General features: G+C 42.5%; 1 long non-coding RNA gene across 1 annotated transcript in view; it reads right to left on the bottom strand.

Annotated features, from left to right (window-relative positions):
- The window catches only part of LOC126990707 (uncharacterized), a 40,437-nt gene that overhangs the window by 10,606 nt on the left and 14,529 nt on the right, over positions 1–15,302 (bottom strand). Inside the window, exons 6-8 of the long non-coding RNA XR_007744662.1 lie at positions 14,413–14,495; positions 10,206–10,308; positions 5,350–5,452 (exon numbers count right to left, since the gene is read on the bottom strand). This is a non-coding gene — a long non-coding RNA (uncharacterized LOC126990707). The remainder of the gene's footprint in view (positions 1–5,349; positions 5,453–10,205; positions 10,309–14,412; positions 14,496–15,302) is intronic.

Genomic DNA, 15,302 nt, shown 5'->3' with positions numbered 1-15,302 from the left:
GAGAAAATGACTATAGAGGTGAGGGAAGAGAGAAAGAAAGGGAAAGAAGGGAGGAAACAGAAAGAGGAGAGAGAAAGGGAGCGTGAGGGAAAGGGAGAGAAAGAAGGAAAGGGAGAAGGGAAGAACGAGAAGAGAAAGAAACATTAGGGAATAAATAACAGGAACTGGGAAAGACAGGAAGAAAGAGGGAGGAGGAGGAGGAGGAGGAGGAGGGAGATAAGAGAGAGGGAATGAAGGGAGAGAAAGTAGTGGAAGAAAAAGGGAGAGAAAAGGAAACATGGACATATGGAAGTGCAGGCAACATAAAGCATATTGGCTCATTACGAGGTCACCCGCTTGGGTGATTTAATCTGCTCGACAGCCACTTGGGGCCTGGGGAGCAGATGAAAGCACCTCGATATTGAGGAGCAGATGAAAGCACCTCAATATTGAGGAGCAGATGAAAGCACCTCGATATTGAGGAGCAGATGAAAGCACCTCAATATTGAGGAGCAGATGAAAGCACCTCAATATTGAGGAGCAGATGAAAGCACCTCAATATTGAGGAGCAGATGAAAGCACCTCAATATTGAGGAGCAGATGAAAGCACCTCGATATTGAGGAGCAGATGAAAGCACCTCAATATTGAGGAGCAGATGAAAGCACCTCAATATTGAGGAGCAGATGAAAGCACCTCAATATTGAGGAGCAGATGAAAGCACCTCAATATTGAGGAGCAGATGAAAGCACCTCAATATTGAGGAGCAGATGAAAGCACCTCAATATTGAGGAGCAGATGACAACACCTCAATATTCAGTTTATTCCCGACGCAGCGAAGTGACGGTCGATTCTATATTTGAAGGAGTTGATGGTATTCGCATTTACTTCTTCTGAGGGAAGATTGTTCCAGTGGCGGATGACTCGGTTTGAAAAGAAACTCCTTCCAATGTCTGTGTTACATCGACTCGACTGAATGGGTAAGCCGTTATTTCTAGTTCTTAGGTTGGTTTGCAGTTCAAGGAATTTGGAGTAATCGATGTTATTGAACTTTTTCAGGTACTTGAAGACTTGAATCATATCCCCTCGTAGGCGTCTTTTCTCCAATGTAAAGAGATTGAGTCGCTTGAGTCGTTCCTCGTACGGGTGAGCCCTTAAGGTTGGAATCATCTTTGTGGCGCGTCGTTGAATCCTTTCCAGCAAAGCAATGTCCTTTCTGTAATTAGGAGACCAGAACTGTACTGCATACTCGAAGTGCGGTCTTACCATGGAATTATACAAGGATAGCATCACGTCTGGTGTTTTACACTCGAAGTTCCTCGCTATGAACCCGAGCATAGTGTTGGCTTTGTTGTATGCTTTTTTACAGTGATTCGCGTGTTTCAGGTCACTGCTGATAGTGACTCCAAGATCCTTTTCCTCCTGCATCGCTTGCAGAGGTCTCCCATTCATGATGTATGTGTGGTTACTATTTCTGGATCCAATGTGCATGACTTTGCATTTGTCAACATTAGAAGACATTTGACATTTTTCCGACAATTATATAAAGTGATTGAGGTCTTTCTGAATGATTTCGCAGTCGGTCTTTGTGAGGGCATCTCCACCCACCTTGGTGTCGTCAGCAAATTTCGATATTGTGGATTTCAGTCCTGATTCTAGGTCGTTGATATACATGATAAAGAGGATGGGTCCCAGCACTGACCCTTGAGGCACTCCACTAGTGACTGGAAGCCAATCGGAAGGCTGTCCGTTGAGTAGTACTCGTTGTTTTCTGTCGGTGAGCCAATCTCTTATCCACGCGATCAGATTGGCTCCGATGCCCGCCGAGTGCAGTTTCTTAAGGAGTCGCTCGTGCGGTACCTTGTCGAAGGCTTTCTGAAAGTCCAGGTATATAACATCACTGGGGATGTGGGCATCCCAGTTCTTATATATACCTTGGAAGAAGTCTAATCAACTCGTTAGGCAAGAGCGCTTGTTTCTGAAGCCATGCTGGGTGTCAGAGAAGGAAGGGATGGGAAGGATTGGAAAGGGATGGGATGAGAAGAGATGGGAAGGAAGAGAAGGGATGGGAGGGAGGGAGGGGAGGGATGGGAGGAGAAGGGATGGGAAGAGAAGGGATGGGAAGGGATGGGTTGAGGAAGGAAGGGAAGGGATAGGAAGGGAAGGAAGGAAAGGAAAGTGAAGGAAGGGATGGGAAGGTTTTGAAGGAAGAGAGGGTTAGGGAAGGGAAATGAAGGGATGGGATGGGAAGGGATGGGAAGGGAAGGAAAGGGATGGGAAGGAATTGGAAGAGAAAGGATGGGATGGGAAGGGAAGGGAAGGGATGGGAAGGGAAGGGAAGGAAAGGAAGGAAGGAAAGGATGGGATGGGAAGGAAGGGAAGGAAGGAAAGGATGGGAAGGGAAAGGGAGGGAAAGGAAGTGAAGGGATGGGAAGGGAAGGAAAGGTAGGGGAAGGGAAGGAAAGGTATGGGATGGGAAGGGAAGGAATGGGAAGAGAAAGGAAGGGATGGGAAGGGAAGGGAAGGGAGGGGATGGGAAGGAAAGGGAAGGGAAGGAAAGGGATGGGAAGGGAAGGGATGGGAAGGAAAAGGATGGGATGGGATGGGAAGGGATGGGATGGGATGGGAAGGGATGGGATGGGAAGGGAAGGGAAAGGATGGGAAGGGAGGGGGAGGGAAAGGAAGGGAAGGGATGGGAAGGGAAGGGAGGGGAAGGGAAGGGAAGGGATGGGAAGGGATGGGAAGGGAAGGGATAGGAAGGGAAAGGATGGGATGGGATGGGAAGGAACACAAAGGAACACAAAAGAACACAAAGAAAGAACAAACAACAGCAGACCTGCTGGTCCTTACGAGGTTGTTTGTGACAAGCTACACTAACTATCTAATCAAAGGTGGAAGATGAAGGACAGCAAAGGCGAAGGCTCCTCCCCACCCCCCATCCCTCCAGCCAAAGCTGGCAGGAAAGGAAAAAGAACCATGCAGCATGGAAAAACTGCATGGAATTTATGTAGGAAAGAGGAAAGAACTACCATTACTGCTACCACTAACCGGGTGATAAAGGCGGACAAGGACACCAGTATTCCAAAGAACTTAACGTTATTACGACAATGAGTAATATCTTAGTTGCTGGTTGGATTCAAAACACTTGTCTAATCTATTCTTGAAGGCCGTAACTGTTGTACTATCAACGACATCACAAGGTAGAGAGTTCCAACATTAACAACTCGATTGAAGAAGAAGTGTTTAGCTTCGTGCGACGAGAATCTTTTACCACTTATCTTCAAATTGTGATTTCTTCTTGTTCTATTTGATCGATCAATTGCAAAGTAATCTTCCGCATTAATATCACTGAATCCTTTAAACGTTTTAAACACTTCTATTAGATCGCCTCGCATTCTTCGTTTTGATAGGCTGAATAAATTTAGTCCTTTAAGTCTTTGTTCATATGACAAATTTCTCAACCTAGGAATCATCTTTGTTACTCTTCGATGGACCCGTTCCATCTTTTCTATGTCTTTTCTGTAGTACGGAGACCAAAACTGTACACAGTACTCTAGACGGGGTCGTACCAACGAATTATACAGTTTTAATATTACTTTTTCCGATTTATTATTAAAGACTCGTCCAATGAAGCCAACCAATTTGTTTGCAGTTTTAACTACCTCTGAACAATGCTGACCGGGCTTTAAATCGCTTGATATAGTGATTCCAAGATCCTTTTCTTTACTTACTGCAGAAAGTTGTAGGCCATTCATTACGTACCGAACGCGATTGTTATTTTTTCCGATGTGCAACACTTTACATTTGTCAACGTTAAATTTCATTTGCCATTGATTGGCCCAACGTGCAAGTCGATCTAGATCTGATTGTAAAGCTTCTTCGTCGAGTGTCGCAGTTACTTTACTAGCAATTTTTGTGTCATCAGCAAATTTTGATACTTTGCAAGTGAGCCCATCATTGATATCATTAACATAAATTAAGAAGAGCATGGGGCCAAGCACTGATCCTTGAGGTACGCCGCTTTTGACATCGAGCCAGTTAGATGTAACACCGTTTAGAACTACTCTCTGTTTCCGCTCAGAGAGCCAGTCCGCAAGCCAATTGTGAATGTTACCCGAGATACCGTGCGCCAGTAGTTTGCTGAGCAATCGTTGGTGGGGGACCTTATCAAATGCCTTTTGAAAATCCAGATATATGATATCTACTGATCTGCCTTCATCGAACACCTCAAAAATATAGTGAAAAAAATCAAGTTAGTTAGTCAAACACGAACGTTTACTACGGAAGCCATGTTGCGAATTATTTATTATACTATTTTCTTCGAAGAATTTCACCATATTGTCGCGAATGATACTCTCCATTAACTTACAAACAATAGATGTCAGGCTAATTGGTCGATAGTTTCCTGGATGAGACTTGTCCCCCTTTTTGAAAATTGGTGTGACATTTGCAAGTTTCCAATCCGACGGAACTTTTCCAGCTGTTAAAGATTTATTGAATATGATGGAGAGCGGTTTACAAATTTGATGTTTGATTTCTTTTAAGACCCTAGGGGTAATTTTGTCTGGACCAGGAGCTTTGCTTACTTTAATCTTTTCAATTGTGCATAAAATGTCACTTTCAACGATGAGCACGCCACTTAACATCTTTTCGGTCCTTCTAACCTCCGGCGGTTGAGGTGATAAACAATCTTCGTCGGTAAGGGTCGAAGGGAAGGGATGGGAAGGGAAAGGATGGGAAGGGAAAGGAAGGGAAGGGATGGGAAGGGAAAGGATGGTAAGGGAAGGGAAGGGAAGGGAAGGGAAAGGATGGGAAGGGAGGGGGATGGAAAGGAAGGGAAGGGAAGGGAAGGAAAGGGAAAGGATGGGAAGGAGGGGATGGAAAGGAAGGAAGGGAAGGGAACGGAGGAAGGGATGGGAAGGGAAGGGATGGGAAGGGAAGGGAAGGGAAGGGAAGGGAAGGGATGGGAAGGGAAGGGAAGGGATGGGAAGGGAAGGGATGGGAAGGGAAGGGAAGGGATGGGAAGGGATGGGAAGGGAAAGGATGGGAAGGGAAAGGATGGGAAGGGATGGGAAGGGATAGGAAGGGAAAGGAAAGGATGGGAAGGGAGGGGAAGGGACGGCAAGGGAAGGGAAGGGAAGGGATGGGAAGGGAAAGGATGGGAAGGGATGGGGAGGGAAAGGAAGGGAGGGGAAGGGATGGGAAGGGAAATGATCAGAAGAGAAGGGGAGGGAAAGGAAGGGAAGGGGAGGGAAAGGAAGGGAAGGGAAGGGAAGGGAATTATGCATTATTTCAAAAGCCAATTGTTACACATCTTCACTATTTCTCTCTCTCTCTCTCTCTCTCTCTCTCTCTCTCCAGGCGTGACCTACCCGTCAGTCTCCTGCCTGAACGGTGAGGCTGTGTGTGTCCCAGGATGAGCAGGCTGTCTTGCAGGGTGTGGTCGCTGGGCTCTCTGGGGCGGCTGGTCAGCTCCTACGGAAAGGGAAGCTTGGGAGTGATTTTGCCTCCGAAAAAATAAAGAATTTGGGTGTTCATAACCCCATGACTGCTGATTTCCTACAAGAATACATCACCAAGCTGCAGGAGTGAAACAAAAAGTGGCTGCTACAGTTCACAGAAGAAAAAATATAAAGTTCTGCACCTTGGAAGGGGATATCCCCACTCAACACAGCAACACTGTACCACTAATAAAATTGTAGGCAGTTTATGACATGCCATACATGTAGGAGCTTACGGTAACCTTGGATAGCAACTCTATTTTCAAAATGCCACTCTATGGCCACTACTATCAAGGTGGCTCTTTGTCATTGTATCCGTATTGATATTTGATGATTATTTACTTTAGAAAAGTTACCCAGCAAATAAAATATTGGAAAGTTTTGGGATTGTACAATTTCCTTATATAATTATTGATTTTTTAAAATTCTGGCTAAAGCAAATTAATTTATTAAACTTTGAAGTAAGTTCAGTAATTGCTTTGAAAAAGTACCATGAGAGGGAAAATCAAGAAAAATGTAATAAATAAATTAAACTAATTCCAAGATTCATGATGACCATTTTAACAAAACTAATCCATTTAACGTCTCAGCAGTAGGGATGCCAGAGAACTTTTAAGTAATTCATCACCCACGTAAGTTACAGGGCATACATTACTTCCTCCATTTAAGTCTAAAATGACCTTTTATAAAAACTTAGTTTACATTCTTTGATGCCAAAAGATCATTTAAAAATAAGTGAGTAATTAATGATTTAAATACAAGTGGTGTAGGAGCAGCATCCTGCTTGTACAAATTGAAGGCGGCAGCCTTTTGTTCGCTGCAAGATGAGCGTGCTCAGAGCATAAAACAATGTGAATGGGGTCTCAGTCAGCATTGTACACTCACAAAGGTGGCACTCAAGCCCTCCTGAACACTTACGCCTGTGCTGTAGTGTGTGTTCTTGGTGTTTTGAGCAGTACAGTGTGCGTTCATTTTGGTTTGTGAGTTTTGGGGTTTGTGAGCCAGCTTGCCAGATTGTCGTACTCAGAGGACCCTATTTACTGGTTTCTGATGCTTAACTATGGACAAGAAACAGCAGGAATTAATTATTTTATTGAGAACTGTAAATTAATGTAGTTATTGGGTCCAGATGTTTTTGGGGTTGAAAATTGGTAAATATGAGAAGCCGTGTACGACAATCTGGCTTTGTTGTTTAAGCAAAATAACATTACAAATTATGCTGGTAAACCGTGGTGTGACTATTTGCTATTGTTATATGTTGTTGTTTATTACTGAGCCCGACGAGTGTTTCCTGCGCAGAGGCCACTACCATAAATTATCCGCACAGTCTGACGCAGCAGGTTGCCAGCGTCTGGTAACACACACCTCAAGAATCGCTGTGCCCAAACTGTCCTTTCTATGTCTATTCTATTCTATTTTTTGTTTATTTCAGTAGCAGGTATTGTGTGTTTAGTGTTATACTATAAGATCCATGACTCAGCTCACTTGGATCATTTAGGACTGATGGAAGACTTGTAAATAGGGGCATTTTCTTTATACCTAACTCAAACTTACCTAACCCAACCTTCATATACATCTATTTTTATTTATGTGTTTAGTGTTATATTATAAAACATAGATCCATGACTCAGCTCACTTGGATCATTTAGGACTGATGGAAGACTTGGGGCATTTTCTTTATACCTAACTCAACCTTACCTAACCCAACCTTCATATACATCTATTTTTATTTATGTGTTTAGTGTTATATTATAAAACCTAGATCCATGACTCAGTTCACTTGGATCATTTAGGACTGATGGAAGACTTGGAGCATTTTCTTTACACCTAACTCAACCTTACCTCAAGTCTTCCAAATATGTCGAGGCCGGTCTGGCGTAGGCTCCCGCGGGTCCTTTCCTCCCCTCTGCTCACACAGTCCCAACACCTATCTCTTCCTCTCATATGTAAGCTGTAGGTAACAAATGAGAGGAAAAATAGGTGTTGGGACTGTGGCAGAGCTGAAGAATGGACTCACGGAGCCAACATAGAACGGACTCCACAATTTGATTTCACTGTAACCCAACCTTCACATACATCTTTTTGGGGTTCATTTTCTCTCTCTCTCTCTCTCTCTCTCTCTCTCTCTCTCTCTCTCTCTCTCTCTCTCTCTCTCTCTCTATTTATATATATTCATTTTACCTAACAACCTTAGCTTCCCTTACCTAGCCTTCATATATACAATAAGCACGGCTACTACTGTGTGACTATGTGGGCGACAAATGAGTTTGTGTAGTAGGAATACATATTCTTATGGGAAAAGTTATATATGGGCAGCAATGCCTTACAGTTTTTGTATCGCTGCCTCCCTCGCCAAGCCCCGCAGGACACCAAGAAGGCACACATACAGTAAACCCTCCATATAACAAACTAACTTGGGGGGAAGCTTAGTCCGCTAACGCCAAAAGTACATTATAAGCAGCGGAAAAAAATATATATATTACCGACGAACCTAATAAACATCGGTATACAGTTCTTTTTATTGAGTATGTTGTGTGCACGTTATCTACATAGCAGCTCAGCACAGCTGGCGATGGACTGCAGGGCACCGAGGCTGCCTGTTGTATACCCACAGCAGCCCGCAGCTGCATTGCAAAATAACTCATAGTTCAACTTTCCCACTGTTTCTACATTTCACTCAGCGCTCACAAAGATCACAAGTGGACAAACTAGAACAACACCAGGCAAAGTAATGTTTTCCTGCCGTGTATTCCCCCTGCGTGGTGGACACCAGAGCCACTTATTTCTGCCAGGAGTATTTCTCACAACACTGGACGGCGGCGGATTGGACCACGCACGCCGCCCCGTCCCTCGCTGCATATTTCTGCACCCCACACTGCTGAATGCCCAATAAATTTACAGTAACCAAGCAAAACCTAACCTAACCTACCTAGCTGGGGGCCATCTCCCCTCGACCCCATAAGCTGTGTCAGCACTGACACTCACGAACACTTGGCTATTTTCCATTATATATTAACGTCCTGGATTGATGCATAAAACTATTCTGGGTCGGTCCCCGTGGATTTCTGACCCTCTGGGTTGATACGCTAACTGGGTAAACTAACACAGGTAAAAGGTGTGCCGGTGCATTCCCTTCCACACATTGTTGTCAGCACTTGTTGCTGTCCATTGCTCATTTGTTTTCACTGACTGACTGACTGACTGACTGACTGGGCGTGAATCAGTGGCACTAGAAATATATATATATATATATATATATATATATATATATATATATATATATATATATATATATATATATATATATATATATATATATATATATATATATACAGTGTGGCGACTATGCCTGATGAACGAGCCTCCCATAACCCACTTAGCTAGGGAGGCACCTCTTTGGCCGACTCAGTAAGGAGTGGCTCTCCCGTCACGCTGGTCGCAGGTTCAATCCCAGGCAGCCGGCGAATACCCTGATCTTGATTAATTTCTCGTGTGTTTCGATACACGCAGAGGACGTGTTGGGAAATAGGGGAAATAGAAATGAAGCTCTGGGCATGACATAATTATACCTAAGTTAACCCTTAAAGGAAAGGAAGGCTGAGGGTAATTCCTGCTCAGGCAGACAAAGGCAGAAAGGCGGGGTGCAGGAATTACCGTCATTTGATTTCCCGCAAAAATTTGTACTACTTCTGAACATGATATCTCTGGTGAGCAGCAACTGAGTTACTTGTAGTTACTTTCACCATGTAAATAAAAGATTGGCAGTGTACAGGCACTATGAACTATTGTGTTTTGAGCTCCAATTGCCACAGGGCACCGACGAAGAACACCTTTTTAGACAATTTTATCACCAGGCACACAAGCAGAAACTCCCCCTCCAGGCCGTCCTTCAGGGGTGAACCTTACCTAATCTTATATATACCTATCTATCCATCTGTATATACACGTGTTTGAGTTTACAGGCAAAACATCTTTCAGACAGACAGAATTCATCCCCCCAGACGCATGCCTATGGGTACAGAATGGGTAAAAAGATATCATTTTAACCTCATGAACCTTGGGGTACAGTTGGCAAGCCAGGATCATTGAGGGCAAAAAGTTGAATGTTTCTCTGGGGTGATACTGGCGGCGTCCCTTGGGGAAGAGTGACACCTGACGTACATTGGACAGGTTTGCGTACATTGGTGGCACATTGGGGTGTCATACGTGCGCCTAACATCACCACATCATGGGAAATGGATGTAAGAAGAGGCGTGGCTTGGAGAGGAACCAAGCCTTCAGGTGTCTGCCCCGAACACTTCAGGTACAGGGAGGGATCCTTGACTTACGACGGAGTTCCAGATTTTGTGTGAAAGTTGAAACACATTAATTAAGGAGACGTCACCGTTTTATGAGCACACATCACTCCCTCCTATAAGGTTACACACGCCCCAAGACTCCTGACCTTTGACCTAGGATAGCGGCGGCCTGACCGAGGAGGCGAAAATAAAACAGTACTGTACGGCACCTAATTGCCTATATGCTTAACAAAATTAAGAAGGAACTGTTGTCAGACCAACTCCAAGTGCCATAAGTGCCTACATCACTCACCATTAATAATCATACTTATAAGCATCTATCCATCATACTTAACCAGCAAGGAAGGAAGGAAGGAAGGAAGGAGGAAGCAGGGAAGGAAGGAGGGAAGGAGGGAAGGAAAGAAGGAAAACAAAATATTTAACACTCACCATTGGTTTGATGTCTGCCATATTACAAATCCTTCCTCTTCTTCTTCCTCCTCTTCTCTCTCTGTGTGTCCTCTTCTTTTTCTTCTTCTTCTTCTTCTTCTTCCTGTGTAAACAATAGAGATAGCAATAAATTCATGAAAAGAAAAAAAATAGCAAATAAAAAAGGAGAAAAAAATTATATTGAAAGAAGAAAAATAAGATAAACACCTTTATGGATTTATTTTATATATGTATTTTTGTGTGTGTGTGTGTGTGTTTGTTGGGAAGCACAAGCGACACAAGAAGGATCTTGATTTTAATTCAGTTTATTTTACTCTTTTATTTCTGTGAGAGAGAGAGAGAGAGAGAGAGAGAGAGAGAGAGAGAGAGAGGTTGGAAGGGCAGGGCAGGACAAGGAGGAGGAGGCAGAAATTATACAAAGTGAAATATTGTGAAGCGGAAAATTGTAGGTAGGCAAAGATATACTGGCCAGGCTTTTGAAGGAGTGTTTTGTGATGGTGGTGATACATGGCTTCTGCACACCTTCATCTGAAGAAACACCCATGGAAACAAACCTAGTCAGTCTTCCCTGTGGCCTTGGGAAATGGTTGTAGTAATGGGAGACACACACATTTAAGAAGACAGGTACAGAGTGATGCTGGGTTATATTGGGAGAGAGATGCAGTTAAAAACATAGACCTGAGAACCATTTCCCCATGTCCACATGTCTGGAGGAAGGGAGCATGTCTGTGGGCCCCTGTACACCTGTCACAAGTATGAGGGAGACCGCTAACCCTCTCCCTAACACTCCGAATAAGAGAATTTTGTTTATGAAAGCACTTCTTGTGCATATGAAGGAAGGAAAGTCTGTTTTATCTTTCTTTTTGACCTTGAGCGACGTCCTTTACTGTAAGAAAAAAACCCCATAAAATATAAACCATCCAGCAGTGAAGCAAGTTTCCAGACTCAACTCAGTGTTTGGTAAAATTGTTGTGGCACTGAACAAATCTTTCTGTATTTTGTATCTTTTTTATGCTTTTTATTATTTCTTATTTACCTTTCAATGTTCTTCACATGTATAATTTCTTTACTCCTAATCTTATACACTTTTAAATTATCATCTTATTTTTGTAAATGAAGACAACATGTTGCAGATGTACAGTAGCGATATGAAGTGATGTCGCCGCTCTCAGAATGTTTCCTACATTTGAAGATAACGTGTATTTATTGTTTATGTTATAATGTTCCCTCCTAAACGTTGTGATGTAAAACACGGTAAAATAACGTAGTAGTACCTGAATTACAATTATACATTCATTTGTTTAGAAAAATGCAACTGCAAATGTCATGTGTTGTCTTCAGTACTGAAGACAACCTTCAAATGATTTAGCTCACATCGTGTGCTTATCTTTGCAAAACAGTTGTTAGACGGCATATATATATATATATATATATATATATATATATATATATATATATATATATATATATATATATATATATATATATATATATATATATATATATATATATATATATATATATATATATATATATATATATATATATATATATATATATATATATATATATATATATATATATATATATATATATATATATATATATATATATATATATATATATATATATATATATATATATATATATATATATATATATATATATGACTATGCCTGATGAACGAGCCTCCCATAACCCACTTAGCCAGTGGGGTACCTCTTTGGCCGACTCGGTAAGGAGTGGCTCTTCCATCACGCTGGTCGCGGGTTCAATCCCAGGCAGCCGGCGAATACCATGATCTTGATTAATTTCTCGTGTGTTTCGATACACACAGAGGACGTGTTGGGAAATAGAGGAAATAGAAAAGTATGCTCTTGGGGCATGACATATATCTCTCAGGGCCAGTTTATTGGCTTGAAGGAAATGTCCAAGTAAGGTCAGGGATGAGTTGCCAGTCCTGCCAGGCTGTTCTGCAATCTGTCTTCACTTCTGTCCACAAGTGTCCACGCCCATGTTAACTGTACACCTGTGATCACATAATCGCGGGTTCAGTGTTTTGTATAGCTGTGGACTCACACGTTCCTGTATTTACCGCAATATGTACACAGGCTGACCCAGAGAATGTCTTCATCAACACCAAAGCTTCATGGGGACACTCTGGCCAATTCAAAGGAAAGGATGATGATTGCAAGAAACACCATTGGACACACATAGTGTACTGTAAGTTACAAAAATTCCTTACAAACAGCTCATCCCTGAAACAGTCCTCACCATGAAGCCTCAGACATTTCCTTCTTCTTCAAGTTCAGGTGCTTAAGTTTCCCTTCCATGGGCATCATTTACTAGTGAATACTTCTTTCTATATAGATGAGGAGATAAAAGTGTGGAGAGTGTACAAAGCAGTGACCTGTTGGTGTCTTTCTCTGTAGTGGGCCGGGCAGGAGTCCTGAAGGCCGGGGCCTCAGCTGTTGAGGGAAACATTCACGACTCATCACTGGCTGAGTGTGTCCGTGCTAACACACTCCATTACAAGTGTACTGAGTGCCCTAACTAATGGTTTGTTATCCCATTAAGTGAAAGTAAACACTATCTGTTCCTATACTTGGCACAAAACAATAATTCCTTGGCTGTAGTATCATGCTGTACACACTGGCATGTGTTAAGTATTACTGGGCTGACTTGAGGAAGAACAAGTGTTACAGTTTACAAGTCACCAGGTGTGACAGTTTTCTTTGGTCACCATCCAATAGAGTAACTGTTTTGCTTCAAATCTTGCAAGACAACAATGCTATGTCTGATTTTGTTGTGTCAGCCATTAAATAAATGTTGCAGACATCATTATTACTGTGGTTTGCAGCATTTCCAACACAATCAGGTAACACTTTCAAAATATCACAGCCATCAGTACTTAGAGCATGTTACAGGCAGGTGCTGACATTTCCTTTGTTTTGGGCAGGCAAAACAGGCAGCCAGTGTTGTTTTGGCATAAACACATGGTAGTGAGGGCATTAAAATATTCAATAAATTTGTAAGGCAGCAGTGTTTCATCACTGCCTGCCACTCACTGACGTCCCAAACCTTACATGGGCCCAGGGAACCAAAGCTGGCTGTGGCTTCAAGCTTTGCACAGACTTAACCAATCCTTAGATTTAGAGATCAGTGTTTTGAACACTGAATCATACCTGCCAGCAGCTGTTAACCCCTTCATTGCTAATCCCTCGCAGCGAGACTATCCCCCAGGCGCACTCGGGCAGCCCAGCTGGGGGAGGGGGTCTCTTTTAACCTCAGCATCTCAAAAACTATTCATCACAGCTAAAAAACAAAAAAAAACATTAGAAAGAGGAGGCCAAGATCTATAAGATTCGGTTATGTAAGCCTCTCCTGCAAATGTACAGGCACGTTCAGCAAGTGACGCAAGTGCTCGCTCTTGCAACCGCTGTATCTCAAAAACAATTCACCACAACCAAAAAACAAAAACACCTTTGGAAAGAAGAGGCCAAGATCTATATGATTCGGTTATGTGCGTGCGTGACGGTCAACCGTAAGGCAATTGCTGAGTAGCTCTCTTGATGATGGGGTGCTGGCAGGGCAGTACTGCCAAATGCAAAATTTACAACTATATGGTAAAAAAATCAGTGAGGTCAAGCTATGCAAAAATGCTGCAATATTGGACAACAACATCCACCAGTTACTCGTCCGTAGATTTTCTGCGCTTCTCCGCTCTAGGCTGATATGATTTTCCACCAAATTTAGTGGAAAACTCACTCAATTGGCAGTGCTGTGGGGTGAGAAATAGTGTTGGAACACTCTCATATGCGGGCAATTTGAGTGCGACTGGTGATCACTGCAAGGGTTTAGCACCACCGGCAAGTTACGCTGGTCCTCGCTGCAAGGATTTAGCATCAAAAGGGTTGAACACACAGGTCCAGCTGGGGGTAGGGCTGGCCTGGGCAGGTACCAGTACAGGACAGGTCCTAACAGTACTGACTCTACAACAGCACCAGACTGATGAGCAGACTGGTGCCCTGACTGTGTCACACAGTACTGCCAATACCAGTACTGGTGCCTGCCCTTACTGCCAACAGGACCTGTTGGTTGGGCTTTAACAGCCCAACAATAATAATAATATAATAATTATAATAATTATAATAATAATAATAATAATAATAATAATAATAATAATAATAATAATAATAATACATACCTGCTTCCTTCCTTCTTGTGGCAGTGAGTGGCTCCCCTGGTGGTGGTGGTGGTGGTGGTACAGCTGGTTCCACATCGCTGATCCTGCAAATAATGGTTCATAAATATACAGTTGGAGACAGGCTGGAAAAAAAACACGGTAAAAAAAGGATGTTTATTTTGTTTTAATGTTTTTTTGGTTTTTATATATACAATATATATATATATATATATATATATATATATATATATATATATATATATATATATATATATATATATATATATATATATATATATATATATATATATATATATATATATATATATATATATTCGCGGGTATTTCGTTCCCGGACTTCGGCGCGATGCGCGAAACCGCGAACGGCGGGACTATAACCCTATGGGAAAATATGCATTTGGGGAAGTCACTTCTGACACGTCATATAAAACATGTTTTTTTCGTTCCCAAAAGTAGCCCAATTTGCGATAAGTAGCCCAATCTGGCAACACTGCAGTGTGGCGGCGCGTGAATTTTTTTTTTTTAGGATAATGTTGCTATGAGAAAATCTCGACCAATAGCAGTCGTCCCTGAGTGAGCTGCTGGCCAATAGGAAAGCATGACGTCACAGTCTAACCGTGACGTCACTCAGGAGCAACCTAAAGGCGGTGTCACACTAGCACTTTTTCCGTCAACTTTTTCCGTCGTTTTTCTGAAAATCGTCGATATCTTGGCTGCGGCCTGTCACACACAAACGGTGTTTCGTCTGAAACTTTCCGTCGGCACAGACCATAGGAATGTAAACAAACATGGAGTCCATGCTGCAGCAAAGATACGCTGCTCTGAACCTAATACTGTGTATTGTGAGACTTAGACGAGCTAAACAAGCCAAAAAGCGTGCATGGATGCGC

This window comes from Eriocheir sinensis, unplaced genomic scaffold (genome assembly GCF_024679095.1).
Source record: "Eriocheir sinensis breed Jianghai 21 unplaced genomic scaffold, ASM2467909v1 Scaffold192, whole genome shotgun sequence".
In the NCBI taxonomy this organism is placed as follows: Eukaryota; Metazoa; Arthropoda; class Malacostraca; order Decapoda; family Varunidae; genus Eriocheir; species Eriocheir sinensis.
This window is presented reverse-complemented; position numbering and strand designations above follow the sequence as displayed.